Source organism: Gossypium arboreum, chromosome 7 (genome assembly GCF_025698485.1).
Source record: "Gossypium arboreum isolate Shixiya-1 chromosome 7, ASM2569848v2, whole genome shotgun sequence".
Classification (NCBI taxonomy): domain Eukaryota; kingdom Viridiplantae; phylum Streptophyta; class Magnoliopsida; order Malvales; family Malvaceae; genus Gossypium; species Gossypium arboreum.
This window is the reverse complement of record NC_069076.1, coordinates 20,057,871-20,072,376: the sequence shown is the minus strand read 5'-3', so window position 1 is coordinate 20,072,376 and position 14,506 is coordinate 20,057,871.

The following is a 14,506-nucleotide window of genomic DNA, read 5'->3' as shown; positions in this document are numbered from 1 at the left end:
GTGCATATATGCATTTTTGGTTGTAGGTACATGCCAATTTGGGTGAGAAAAATGGCCTATTTTTGTCCACATGGGCATGTGTCTCAGCCGTATATGACACATGGTCGTGTGTCCCCTATAGCATTCAAAGGGTTGCAAGTCAGGCTGTTACACGACCTAGCACACTACCTGGCACACGGGCATGTGGCTTGGTCGTGTACCCTAGTTAGTGAGTTACACAGGCACAGACACGGGCTAAGACATGGTCGTGTGTCCTTTCTTCGAATTCCCACACGGCCTGGCCACACAACCGTGTGACCCTTTCAGTTTTAAAATTTTTTACTATTTCTAAAGAATTCTCTGAGTTTTCGATTTAGCCCCAACTTGTTTCTAGCACGTATTTAGGGCTCGAAGGCTCATTTAAGGGACACTCATGTATGTTTTGACTTGGTTTTAATACGTTTATTGCTATGATATGAAATGTTTGAAATTCCTATCCTAATGAATTGTAAACTTTGGTAATGCTCTGTAGCTCTGTTCCATCGACGGATACGAGTTAGGGGTGTTACAACTTATTAAGCCTAGCATTTATTTACATATTTAAATCAAGACTTTATTACAAAGATAACCAACTTTAACCTTGAGGCGTGGCCTCTCAGGGTGGCTCTTAATATACATGAAACAACTACCTCGCCCATCTTTTGAAACTAGCGGTGTCTTGCTTGGTCCATCCACTAAAATTTCTGAGACATGATCTACCCTACATAGAAGCAGAAAATGTTATAACTTTAGGAGAACTAAGCAAGATCCTATACATTGGTTTTCATAGAAGATTTCATGGAAATTATGGAACGTAAAATCTTAAGCATAGAAGAGAAACTCCTCGAAACTCGTAGGAAGATCCGTAGTTTCTATGGCATAGCCTTTGGCATTATTTCCTCCAAATGAACTATCAGTGGGCATTACCACCTATCAAAACTATCTTCAAAATAATGCTTTATTAGGGGTTTTAACCCTATCAATCATTATTCCATCTTCCCTTGGACTTGCCAGGATATGCCTCATCATGAATTTCCTGTAGTTGCCAACACAAGTTGGGCAAACCAACTGACATTCTAACCGAGACCTCACCAGAGCTGCGAATCCCTTCTTTGATCCTTTTTTCCCACCCTGATCTTCATATCGATTTGTCATAATAATTCAACAAAAATCTACTTTTGACTTGAACTAAGTCGGATCCTTTTTTTTTTGGGTAAGACTTTTTCTGTTATCCTTCTCCACAGACTCAATAAGTTATTTTGCTAAGTGAATTGGCACCCCTTTTTTCCTAGCAGACTCGCACCCGCTATGTAACCCCTAGAGTGCTTACTCTCCTAAGTCCAATCTTCTTAAGATGCTTCAATTTAATGACAGTCCCCAATGAGCTGTCCTGCCCAAGAATTTCTAATGGTCTCCACCTATGGTAGTCCCACAAAGTCTTATCCTATCATCCTCTTTTTCAGAAGATCACTGGAAGACTTACCGCTCTGACTGTTTAGCTTAGGTTATGCTTGGTTGACTCAATGTTATACTACTTGCTAACCACTAGTAAACTATTAATGACGGGTACCCCTTATCTTGAATAGGGCACCCTTTCTATTTCCTTTGACATGATAAGACCACATATATACCCAATTCCTCTTTTCATAACATATAAGGTACCCTTTCTACTTCTACTGACTATTCTCTTCTTCATAGTTTGGCAGATTCTTTTACAATTCTGTCTACCCTTGTTCTCAAACGTATTATAATCATCCAACTGAACTACTTTCTGTACAAGTCTTACAATGATCTTCCTTTTTTTGCTCAATCTGTTTATTGGTTTCATCATTCTGTAGGACTTTATTTGGTGGACCCCATGTTGAAAGTCTTGGCGGACCCCATATGTTGCTAGAGCCGAGTTATGGTTTTACACAATATATCCCATGTTTAATGTCCTGGTGAACCTCATATGTTGTCATAGTTGAGATATGGTCTTACACAATATATCCCATGTTTAAAGTCCTAGTGGATTCCCGATTATGAGGAATCAATAAACCTCTTTCGAGGTGTATCCTCATAGGACCTATAAATTGTTTCCACAGTGTTGCCTCGAATGACCTTTTGATAACTGCCATCATGATGTCGCTCTATAGTGTCAATAGACCATCATCACAGTGTCGCTCTATTGAGCTAGTCAAAAAATGTTATTACAGTTTCACTCCATAGAGTTGATATACCATCATCATGGTGTTGCTCTAGCAAACCATTCTGTGATGCTGCCCAATATTCCTTGAATCCCCATTTTAGTCGTCCATTTCTCTTTTTCACCAATTATTCATATCTTCAACTACCCTGTCATAGTACTTTCCTCCGTACCCCATATATCATACATATTTCAGACGATTCACATAAATAATTGTATTTATTTCATTATCATGTAGTACGCCACCCATTAATACTTCAAATCATAACTAAATAAACCCTAAGTATACATACATACAAGCGTACTCAGTCACTATGTTCATACCCAACCACAGATTTAGACAACACAGAACAGACATAAACACATCAATCAACAGTTCAACATCATCGAACACCCAGAGATGGAGCACATGAATTCAACTTGCTTCCTTAATCCTAGTCATCTTAGCTTGTCCAACCACCAAAGCCTCCTTCATCCTAGCTGTTACACCCTAAATTTTAAGTAGTTAATGTTGGTTCTTTAACAAGCTTGTAAATGACATAGTGGTTAAGTAGCTTATGGAACTCCCTTGTGAACCAAAATGAAGTCTCAATACTCTCAATTTTTATAATTTTTGAACAAAAATTTGGTCAACTTAAGCATTCAAACTATCCATGCATGTAGCCTCTCTATTTAATTTTTTATTGTAACACCCCTTACCCGTATTCAATGTCGGAAAAGGTTTATGAACATTACTGGACTTACAAAATAATTAAACAACCATTTAGCAAACATAAAATTATTTCATACATTCATTATTCAAACTCAATCAATTTGTCCCTAATATGAGCCTACGAGGCCCTAAACATGCTTTTGGTGTAACACCCCTTACCCGTTACCGTCGCCGGAACAGGATACAAGGTATTACCAGAACATAACACATACCATTAAACATAATCGAGATATAAATATGTCATCCAATTTGATAGTGCATCGTATAATATATGTCTTGAACAATATTAGCCAACTTTAATGGCTTGTACAAAGTAGCTGGTCGAGTACTGTAACTAATATTTTAAACCTAGACAAATATGACACGTACAAAATGATTAAGCCTACTATACATGCCATAATTCAAAACGTTTAGTTCAAATACCCTAAAGTATGATAGTGCGGGTAGATCTTCACGATCCTTAACTCCTGAGCAAGCCGAAGGACACTATAAGACAAAAGAGAGAAACAAAGTAAGCTTATAGCTTAGTAAGTAAGTATGTAAATACTAATTAAAGAATCTAACATGTTTACACAACAATTCAAGTATATCTACTTTAACTTCACTATTCATTCCACTTTGATTAAGCTGTCTCTGCTGCGTCATATTCACTAAATAAATCATAACTCAAGTTACAAAACTCAAAATTCAAATCCGTAAAATTTCCCTGAATCTAGACTCATAAATATTTTTGCTAATTTTTTTCTATAATTTTTGGTTCAGCCGATTAGTACAGTTTATTAGTTAAAGTTTTCCCTGTTACACAGCTCGACTGATCTGACCTCTGTTCACTACGAATTAAATTTCTCTCAGTACACAATTCAAACAACCCTGAAGTCTGTTTCATTTAAAACTAGTCTCAGTAAGAAATTTAGGAATGTAAACTATATTTCTTAATTTGCTTTATATAATTTTTAATGATTTTTCAAATTTGGAACAGGGGATCACGTATTCATCCTGAGCAAGTCACATACAATTGTAAATATCTCAAAATATAGAATTCCTTTTCTTGCTCTGTTTCTTTTATATGAAAGTAGACTCATTAAAATTTAATTTCACATCTCATTCAACCTCTAATTATATTCCTCCTATTTTTGGTGATTTTTCAAAATCACGTCACTGCTACCATCTAAAAACAGTTTTAATGCTAATTTCACTCTTTCACACATTCTTTGTGCTAACCTCATTTTATCTTATATATGTATATACCACAAATCATTTTCACCACATTTCATTCACCACAAGTGTAGGTCCAAACCACAATATCACCACAAAACCATCCCGTTGAACAATTCGGATCAATCCTCGATATTTAATGGTTTCAGCACACAGCCCCACCATCATACTTCGTTTAGTTCGGCTCTCTTGTACACATGGTGAACACTTAGTACCACTCATGCGACCTAACCGATTTGTCTCGTAGCTCTCTTGTCTACATGGTGTCCTTCACTTGGAATCACGCATGCGACCTAGCTACATTTATCTTTCACGTAGCTCTCTTGTCTACATGGTGTCCTTCACTTTGAATCACGCATGCGACCTAGCTACATTTATCTTTCACGTAGCTCTCTTGCCTACATGGTATACATCTCGTATCACACATGTGACCTAGCTACTACAGGGTGTCTCGTAGCTTTCTTGTACACATGATGTGCACTCAGCATCATACATGTGACCTAGCTACGCTCCTCTATTTCATTCGATCTCTCCAATGTTCAACCGGATCTCTCTCTATATTTATTTCCATTCTTCCAATAGTCGATTTATATTTTAACATTAGCTAGTATATTTATATAATAGGCTGAAATATAAGAATGTACATGAAATTATTGTAATATTTACATACAAACTTACCTTGGTGCAAAATGTGGAAATTTTGCAATTTAGTCCAAAACTTTTCCTTCCCCTTCGAGATCAATTCGCGTCTTTCTTGATCTATAATAACACATTTAGCTCATTTAATACTCATACTATTTATTTCAATCCAAAAATCACATCATGGAAAAATTACATTTTGCCCCTAACTTTACAAAATTACAATTTTGCCCCTAGGCTCGGAATTTAATTTCAGCCCTTATTCTTATATTTTATGATATGCTGAACATTTTCTCTTCTACAACAACATCAAATTCTCACTCTATCATATAGTTATGAACAATAGGTATTTTTATCGATTATCTTGCTTTTACTCGTTTTCACTTAAAACCGAGTAGCACAAGTTATTTAACATAATTTAAAACCTCATATTCTATCATAAAACATCAAAATACACAAATTTCACCTATGGGTATTTTTCCAAATATGAACCCTAGGTTAAATTATTACTAGCATAAGCTTAATCGAGCTTAGGATTCCAAAACGTAAAGAACATTAAAAGCGGGCTTAGAATCACTTACTATGGAGCTTGAAAATTGAAGAAACCCTAGCTATGGAGAGAGGAGAATTCGGCATCAACTAAGGAGGATGATGATCAATTTTGTGTTATTTTTCCCATTTTATTTCATTTAATATCGAAATGACCAAAATGCCCCTCCTTACTAAACTTTCAAAATTCCTTCCATGTCCTAATTTTGTCCATGAACTTAAAATTGGTCAAATTTCTATTTAAGACCTCTAATTAATATTCCAAAACAATTTCATACTAAAACTTCCGGGATGCAAATTTTGCAACTTATTCGATTTAGTCCCTACTTTCAATTTAAGCACTTTAGGCATAGAATTTCATCACGAAATTTTCACACAATCATGCAATCATATCATAAACCCCAAAATAATTATAAAATAATTATTTCTATCTCGGATTTGTGGTCACGAAACCACTATTCCGATTAGGCCCTAATTCGGGTTGTCACATTAGGAGTGGTTCGGGACTAAACCAATAGCTTATTAAACTTTCAAGAACTTGGAAAGTTTTTCACAAGACAGAGGAAACACGCCCGTGTGACCACGCCGTGTGTCTCACACGACCACCAAACATGCCCATTTCACAGGCTGTGTGGACATTCGAAGTGGGAGCACATGGCCATGCCCCAGCCCGTGTCTGACCCCGTGTAACCCTCTAACTTGGGTCACACGGCCAACACACATGCCCGTGTGGCTATCCGGTGTGTCTTGGAAACAGCCACACAAGCCCGTGTGCCAGACCGTGTGATAGGCCATGCCAAACCTGTTGGTTATACTAACTTATGTCACACGACCAAGTCACACGCTCGTGTGTGAGGCCATGTGGAGCGTACTGACTTGATTTCTAAAACCATACCAGGGGACACATGGTTGTGTAACACAACCGTATGTCACACACGGCTAAGACACATGCCCGTGTCTCTGCCTGTATGGACAAAAATAGGCTATTTACCAAGCCATTTAGCCACCCCAATTGGTACACACTTCCACCTATGCATATGGCACCAAAATAAAACATAATATGCAATCCAAAGTAACCAAATCAAGCCTAAATCCTATCATTTCAATACTAGCCAATTCAAGGCACATACATACCATAATATGCTATCACAAATTCATACAAATTCTTACTTTCCCAAACCGACAAAATTAACATTTACAAATGTACATTATCATACATCATCCACAAACACATAGCTTCTCAATTACCAACCATTTGATATTTATAATACCAACTATCAATAACATTGAAAACCAACCTCAATCATTCAATATAAACCATTGCACACTTATATATATACATATCCAAACTAGCCAAATTAAGCCAAGTCTCATGGCTATATGTAGAAACCAAAATATAGCCGTTCATAAGCCATCTTAAATGGAAAAATTCACTACCAAGATACATATCAAAATGACCAAAATCCTATACATGTCATATGATCAAACCATAAGTTCAAAAGTACCAAAGTGATGGTTGGATAGTGTGACGTAGTCTCCGACGATCCCAGAATCCGAGCTAGCTCTGAAATCACTATAAAACATGGGAAAAATTGTAACATCCCAAAATAGGGCCTAGTCAGAATAGTGGTTTTGGGACCACAAATTTGACATTAAAATATTGATTTTATGATTGTTATGAGGTTTAGAATATGAATATATGTATGTGTTAAAGTTTCATAAAGAAATTTTAAGTATAAGGAGTCCAATTGGAAATTAGGGACCAAATTGAATAAGTTTCAAAATTTGTGTTTTAGAAGCAATTTGTATGAAACTACTTTGGATTATTAATTAGGAGGTCTTAAAGAGCAATTTTCCCAATTTCTAAGTTTTTGGACGAAAATGGGCTTGAATAGAAAAATTTGAAGGAAAGACATTAGGGGCATTTTGGTCATTTCGTATATTAATGAAATAAAAAGGGAAAATAATTCAAAAATCAGCTCATTCTCTCCATGTTGCTGCCAAAATTTTAGGGTTCTCCATAGCTAGGGTTTTCAAGCTTTCCAAGCTCTATAGTAAGTGCTCCCAAGCCCCATTTTTAATGTTCTTCGTATTTTTGAAATCCCGGTAACTTGCTCTCTCTTTTTCTACCCATATTTCATGCTAGGGTTCATGTTTAGAAATTTACCCATGCATGAGAAGCATAAGTTTTGATGATTTATGGAAGGGTATGAGAGTTTAAAGGATGGTAAACAACTTTTACTAAGTAGATTTTCATGAAAAGGGCTTTAAGGACTATTTTGTAAAAGTTGTAGATAAGGGTAGAAAAATGTGAAAAGAAGGAAAATGTGGGCTGTTATGAACATGAAAAATATTCGGCTAGGCTTAGGTAACTAAGAAATCCCATACATTGTATTATTCGAGCCTAGGGACTAAATTGCAAATAAATAAAAGTATAAGGGTAAAATAGTAATTTTACCCAAATATGAATTTTGGATCGTTTGAGTAATGTATGTATTAAACGAGCTAAATTTGGTATTATAGATCAAGAGAATCGAGATACAGGCCTTGATCGGGGAAAGAACAAGGTTTACGAGGTTTAGGTTTGATTTCTAATATTTTGTACCAAGGTAAGTACATATGCAAATAAATACATTAATTATTGTTATTAAATGATTTATTGATATATGTATGCTTAATATGCTTATTTGGCTATGTTGACAATATAACATGTTTTGATGCTTTGCTATATGATTATGAGACATTGGCCATGTGAAAGAAACCATTATGCGCGTATGTTCGGTAAAGGTCTGGAAGTATAAAATCCATTTTGAACCTTAGGAATAGTTGAGGATACAAGTGACATGTCACTAGGATAGTCATGTGTTTTATAAGCTAATTTAATATGTGATACATGCTGGGGTCCGGTGCTGGGTATCCTGAGTTGTGTTTGGATACTTTCTTAGCTCTTTGAGTAGCCCCGTTGAGAGCGGAATGTGATTTAGTGATATAAGGCACTTCAGTGCACTTCTGTCAGGTAGCCAAGGCTATGTTTAGGCACTTCTGTACATTTCTTTCGTGTGTCTGACTCATATTCCAGGTGGTCAACGGGTAACGTAATATGAATTCTGAAAGTAAAATTTAAGTAAACTATATGTGTGCAAGATGGCACAGGTATGTACTAAAACCCTATGAGGACAAAGTAGATGATGACATTATGGAAAGATATGTATTTGGATAAGCATGTGCATATGAATATGGAAGATAAGTATATATATATGAGATGATGAAAAGTATCATAATGGATAAGTAATTATGCGTATATTATCAATAATTGAAAAAATGTAGATTATTTGTATGTGTACTTACTAAGCTTTATAGCTTAACCTCCTCTCTTTTCCCTTCTCTTTAGATATGTCAAGCTAGCTCAAAGGATCGGGAGACGTCAAAACTTGGATCACACTATCTTCAAGGATTTTGGGTATAAAAGGGTTCAATTATTTTGGTCATGGCATGTATAGGAAACCTGCCTGTTTTGTGTATATGTGTCATCTTGAAGTAGGCACGTGTAATGGCTCATTTGGGCATTGATTATTTTGTATGTGGCTATGTGATTTGGTTCATATTAATGATTGGGATGTATCCCTAAGTCTACCTTTACATGCATACTAAGATGTGTATGTGTTGGTTTGATGGATGACTATTTATTTGCTAGTAGGTGGTGGCATGATTTAGCACTCATAATGGATTGATAATAAGGAATATTGTAAACCATGAAATTGGTGTGGAATGACTAAAAGATAAGGTTGAGTGAATACTAATGGACTAGTATGAAAAGGGGTCATAGTGATGCTATAATGTTGCATGTTTAAGTGTCCAAATATATCATGGGATATGCCATTGAACATATGGAAGTGTATGATTGTTTAAGGGTGACCAATGGCTTGGAAAGTAGCCTCCTAATGGTCCACACGGGTAGACACACGGGCATGTGTCTAGGCCGTCTGTGACACACGGTCAGCCCCATGGAAGTGTTGTTCGACCGTGTGTCCCCTGCACCTCGAATTTTAGGTTAGCATGCATGGTAGTAAACACACAGGTAGAGACATGGCCATATGTCTCAACCCTGTTGAGGACACGGCCTCTGGCCATGGGCGTGTGCTTGGCTGTGTGCCTCAAATTTGTATGATGATGTCACAAATAGAATGCTCGCTAAAATCACACGGGCTACCACACGGGCGTGTCTTAGGCCATGTTAGGAACACTGGCCAAGGACACGGGCGTGTGCTCAGCCGTGTGAAAACCCCTGTAGGTTTGAATTGGAAAATAAATCCAATAGTTCCACACGGGTGTAAGACATGGGCATGTCCCCAAGCACACGGACGTGTGCATTGCCTCCACACGGGCATGTGAAGCTTTAACCTAGAAATTTTCTTAGAATATCCGTAAGATCTAGGTTTAGTCCCGAACGTTAATGATGAATGTTTTAGGCCTCGTAGGTCCATAACAGGGACAAATTGACTTTAATTGAATGGTTTTAGTTTGAATGAAATTTTGTGGCCCGGTTTTGTATGTTTGGTTCTGCTTAAGTTCAGTAATGCCTCGTACCATATCCTGGCATCGGATACAGGTAAGGGGTGTTACAAAAATAAACAAAGTAAGCTTTATAGCTTAGTAAGCTCATATGAATTAAACTCAACTAATCATAAATACACAATTCATCAATTTGAACTTGTTAATTAGTAATTCATAAATAATAACAAACCTTCCACATGCTTAATCATATGCTATATGCAAACTTCATAAATTTTTCAACTTAAAGCTCATATGATTCACATAGATACCTGAACCAATCCATAACAAACTCATACCCAAACAGAAAAATGTCGAAAACTCGAATTCTCGCACACTAAGTGCCAATACATAGATGAAGCTATTTTAATCCCGTACATTAAGTGCCATACATAGCCAAAGCTGTCTTGAATCACACACTAAGTGCCATACATAGCCGAAGCTATCTTGAATCGCACACTAAATGCCATACATAGTCGAATTGTCGTCTAATATGACCGTAGTTGTAACATCCTTAAATAGGGCATAGTCAGAATAGTGGTTTTGAGACCACAAATCTGATGTTAAAATAATTATTTCATGATCATTATGAGGTCTAGGATATGAAAATATGCATGTGTTAAAGTTTCATGAAGAGATTCTATGTGTAAGGTGTCTAATCAGAACTTAAGGACCAAATTGAATAAGTTGTAAAACTTGACTTCTAGAAGCAATTTGTATGAAATTGCTTTGGAATGTTAATTAGAGGTCCTTAAAGAGTAATTTACCCAATTTTTAAGTTTTTGGACAAAAATGGGCACGCATGGAAAATTTGGAAAGGTTAGCAAGGAAGGGCGTTTTGGTTATTTGGTGAATTAATGAAATAAAAAGGGAAAATCAAGCAAAAATTCACTCATTTTCTTCTCCATGCTGTCGAATTTGAAGGAGTCTCCAAAGCTAGGGTTTTCCAAAATTTCAAGCTCAATAGTAAGTGTTCCCTAGCCCCGTTTTTAACGTTCTTCGTATTTTTGTGATCCTCGTAACATGCTCTCTCTATTTCTACCCATATTTCAAGCTAGGGTTCATATTAAAAAATTTACCCATGCATGAGATGTTTGTGTTTTGATGATTTATGGAGGAATATGAGAGTTTAAAGGATAGTAAACAACTTTTACTAAGTAGTTTTTCATGGAAATGGCTTAAGGGACCATTTTGTAAAAGTTGTGAAAATAGGTAGAAAATGAAACGAAAGAAAATGTGGGCTACTATAGGAAAGAAAAATATTCGGCTAGGCTTGGGTAACTTAGAAATTTCATGCATTTCATTATACAAGCCTTAGGACTAAATTGTAAAAATGTGAAAGGTTAGGGGCAAAGTGGTCATTTTTCCCGGGGTGAGTCTTAAGCCGAAAATGAACAATTGGAGGTATTAATAAGTTTTTTTACTGATATAGACCCTGAAGAACCAATTCTGAAGGTCAACTGTGGAAAATGAAAGGTTTCGGAATAACTGAGACACGAATACGAAAGACTACTAGGTAAGTTCGTATAGCCCGAAGTAAACTCTTAATATACTTAAATATGCATATTCTTGAATGTATGAAAATTTAGATATTCATTGCATGATAATCCATGAAATATGCTAGTGTAAATGAAAGATGATAAATGTCCCGATTGAAATAGAATGGGAAATCTGATGGATAAATTATGGCTTACATGACATAAGATCCTGCATGTGCTGCAGAAAAGGATTTAGCCTGGACGGGTAATCCGATGATCTCAAATTGAAAGGAGCTAGCCTGGATAGATGTTCCTTGAGTGATCGAGCCTCCCGAAGAATATGGGTGCAATAAAGATTTAGCCCGAATGGGTATTCCGATTGAGGACTAAATTTAGCTTGGACTGGCAATTCAGATCCGAGCTTATAAGAGCAATTGTAGTAAAAAGGGATTTAGCCTAGACTGGTAATCCCGACATTGCTCTATGAGTTATTACTACAGGGGATTTAACCTGGACTGGTAATCCCACCGTAAGATGTAAGGTTCGCGGGAGTGCCTTCTTGAGATGATCAATTGTATGACTTATTGGGCTATCCATTGAGATTTTTGAGAAATTCAACGGGATTAACATGAGAAATAGAGATGAAAATATTGAGTTAATGAGCTCATCTAAGACGAATGACATGATGTATTGTTATGGGACTAACTTGATGATTGAGTGCATGTGATAGGAAAACTATTTCATGCTTGTTGGAATTATTGCCTAAAATGGTTGTATGCTAATTAACCGGTTACTTTTTAGTTTTCCAGACTTACTAAGCATATAAATGCTTACTCCCTCCTTTTTTCTCTGTCTTACAGAGCTCGTGGACTCGTGAAGATTGGAGGATGGTTGGAGAATCAACACACTATCGTCTTGTCCTGCTTTGGTATATAGATATTTTTATTTTGTTTAATGGCATGTATAGGGCATTTGGTTATTTTGTTATATGTGTCATTTAGCTAGCCAATGTAAGGGTTAAATGGAATACTTATTCTTTTGTATATGGCCATGGGATGTGGCTCATATAGATGTAGGTTGTAAACCTACTAATGATGCATGTTTATATTTAAATGATTTATGAGATACGGTGACAAGGTTTATCATGAATCGATGCTTGAAAATGGGACCTAATAATTTGAGAGTGGTCATAGCATACAATGGTACATGGTTACAATATGGCCTAAGTGTAAAATGTAAAATGTGCTATGTTAATCCCTCATACAAAAAGGATAATTTAGCATGTACTAAGCTGATGAGATGAGGCTAACATGCGATGAGTCATGCCAAGGTTGTTTAAAAGTATAATGAGGCCATGTTAAATACCATTGAAGTCTTTAAGTGTGTATGGATGATAAAGGGTGACCAAAATCTTGGAAAATAACCCTAAAAAGGTCCACACGGGTAGAAAAACGGGCATGTGTCTAGGCTATGTGTGACACACAGTCAACCTCCATGGGTGTGTTGCCTGGCCGTGTGTCCCCTGCACCTAAAATTTTAGGTCAGTTTGCATGGTAGTAAACACTCGATAGAGACACGGCCGTGTGTATCAACTGTGTGGTGGACACAGCCTAGAACACAGGCGTGTGCCTTGGCCATGTGGCTCAAAATGAGTGATGACGTCATAAACAGAATGTCTGGGTTTTTAGACATGGGCGACGACACGGGTGTGTCTAGGCCGTGTGAGGGACACGGGCATATGCTTGGCAGTGTAAAAACCCCTGTAGTTTTGAAATGAAAAATAACTTCAAATGATTCAACACGGGCGAGGGACACGGGTGTGTCCCTAAGCACACGGGTGTGTGCTTTGCCTCACACGCCCGTGTGAGGCATAACCCTAGGAATTTCACTAAAATTTTCAGTAGTTCTCGATTTAGTCCCTGGTCGATTTTAATTTATGTTTTGGACCTTGTAGGTCCATAATAGGGACAGTATGATGTTGTTTGATCGGTTTTAAATTAGAATAAAATTTTATAACCCATATTTTTTTTGAAATATCTGAGTACTTTGTCCTGATCTCGGGTATGGATAAACGGTGTTACATTTAATGGTATCAGAGCTACGGTTTATTCAGTTCTAGGACTAACGTAGCATGTATTGAGTATAGCTATACATGACATTACACAAGTTATGATAGTGTGATATCTCCTAACCCTTTTTAATTTTATTTGAATATAGTAAATGTCTTCCAAGCAAGCTCAAGATGAGTCCGAGGGAGTTGAGAGCCATGCTCCAGCTTCCGTTCAGTGAGCTACTGCCAGTAGTAGTAGACGGCCTATGTTTGAAGGTCGGGAAGAGGCAAGAGCTGCCTTCTTTGAGACGATGGATGAATGGTTTGGGGATTACTTGAGAAACCGCCCCAATATACCATGACCTCCTCCGCCCCCAGCTCGGCCTGAAGGAGAAGTGCCACAAGGTATGGCACTCATGAGAATTTGTAAAGCCCCAATGGACAAACTTAGGAAATACGGGGCTGAAGATTTTAGAGCTAGGGTTAAGGATGATGCGGAATGAGCTGAGTTCTGGCTCAAGAACACTGTGCGAGTTTTGGATGAATTACCGTGTACACTCAAGAAGTGCTTTAAGTGTGTTGTATCTCTTCTAAAAAATACATCATACCATTGGTGGAAGATGGTATCCTCAGTGGTACCGAAGGAAGACATTAGATGGGAATTCTTCCAGGATGAGTTTAAAAAGAAATACATCAGTCAAAGGTTTTTAGATTCGTAGTGAAAGGAGTTCCTAAAACTCAAACAAGGAAATAAGACTGTGTCAGAATACGAAAGAGAATTCATTAGGTTAAGTCAGCATGTATTGGAGTGGGTCCAATCAGAGACAGAAATGTGTAAGCGCTTCGAGGAAGGTTAGAATGAGGAAATTAAATTGCTGATTGGGATCCTTGAGATACGAGAATTTTCCAAATTAGCTGATCGGGCCAAGAAGGCCAAAAAGCTAACCAAGGAAAGGACGTAAGCTGAGAAGCTTGAGTTTCGAGTAAGAGGTCTAGGACAGAGCACATTCTTTCCCCACAAAGAAATTAAGAAGTCATCAAGAATGCTCCTGTTCATCAGTAGGATATTCGGGTAGATCAAAAAGCTCCGAGCGACATAACCCGAAGTC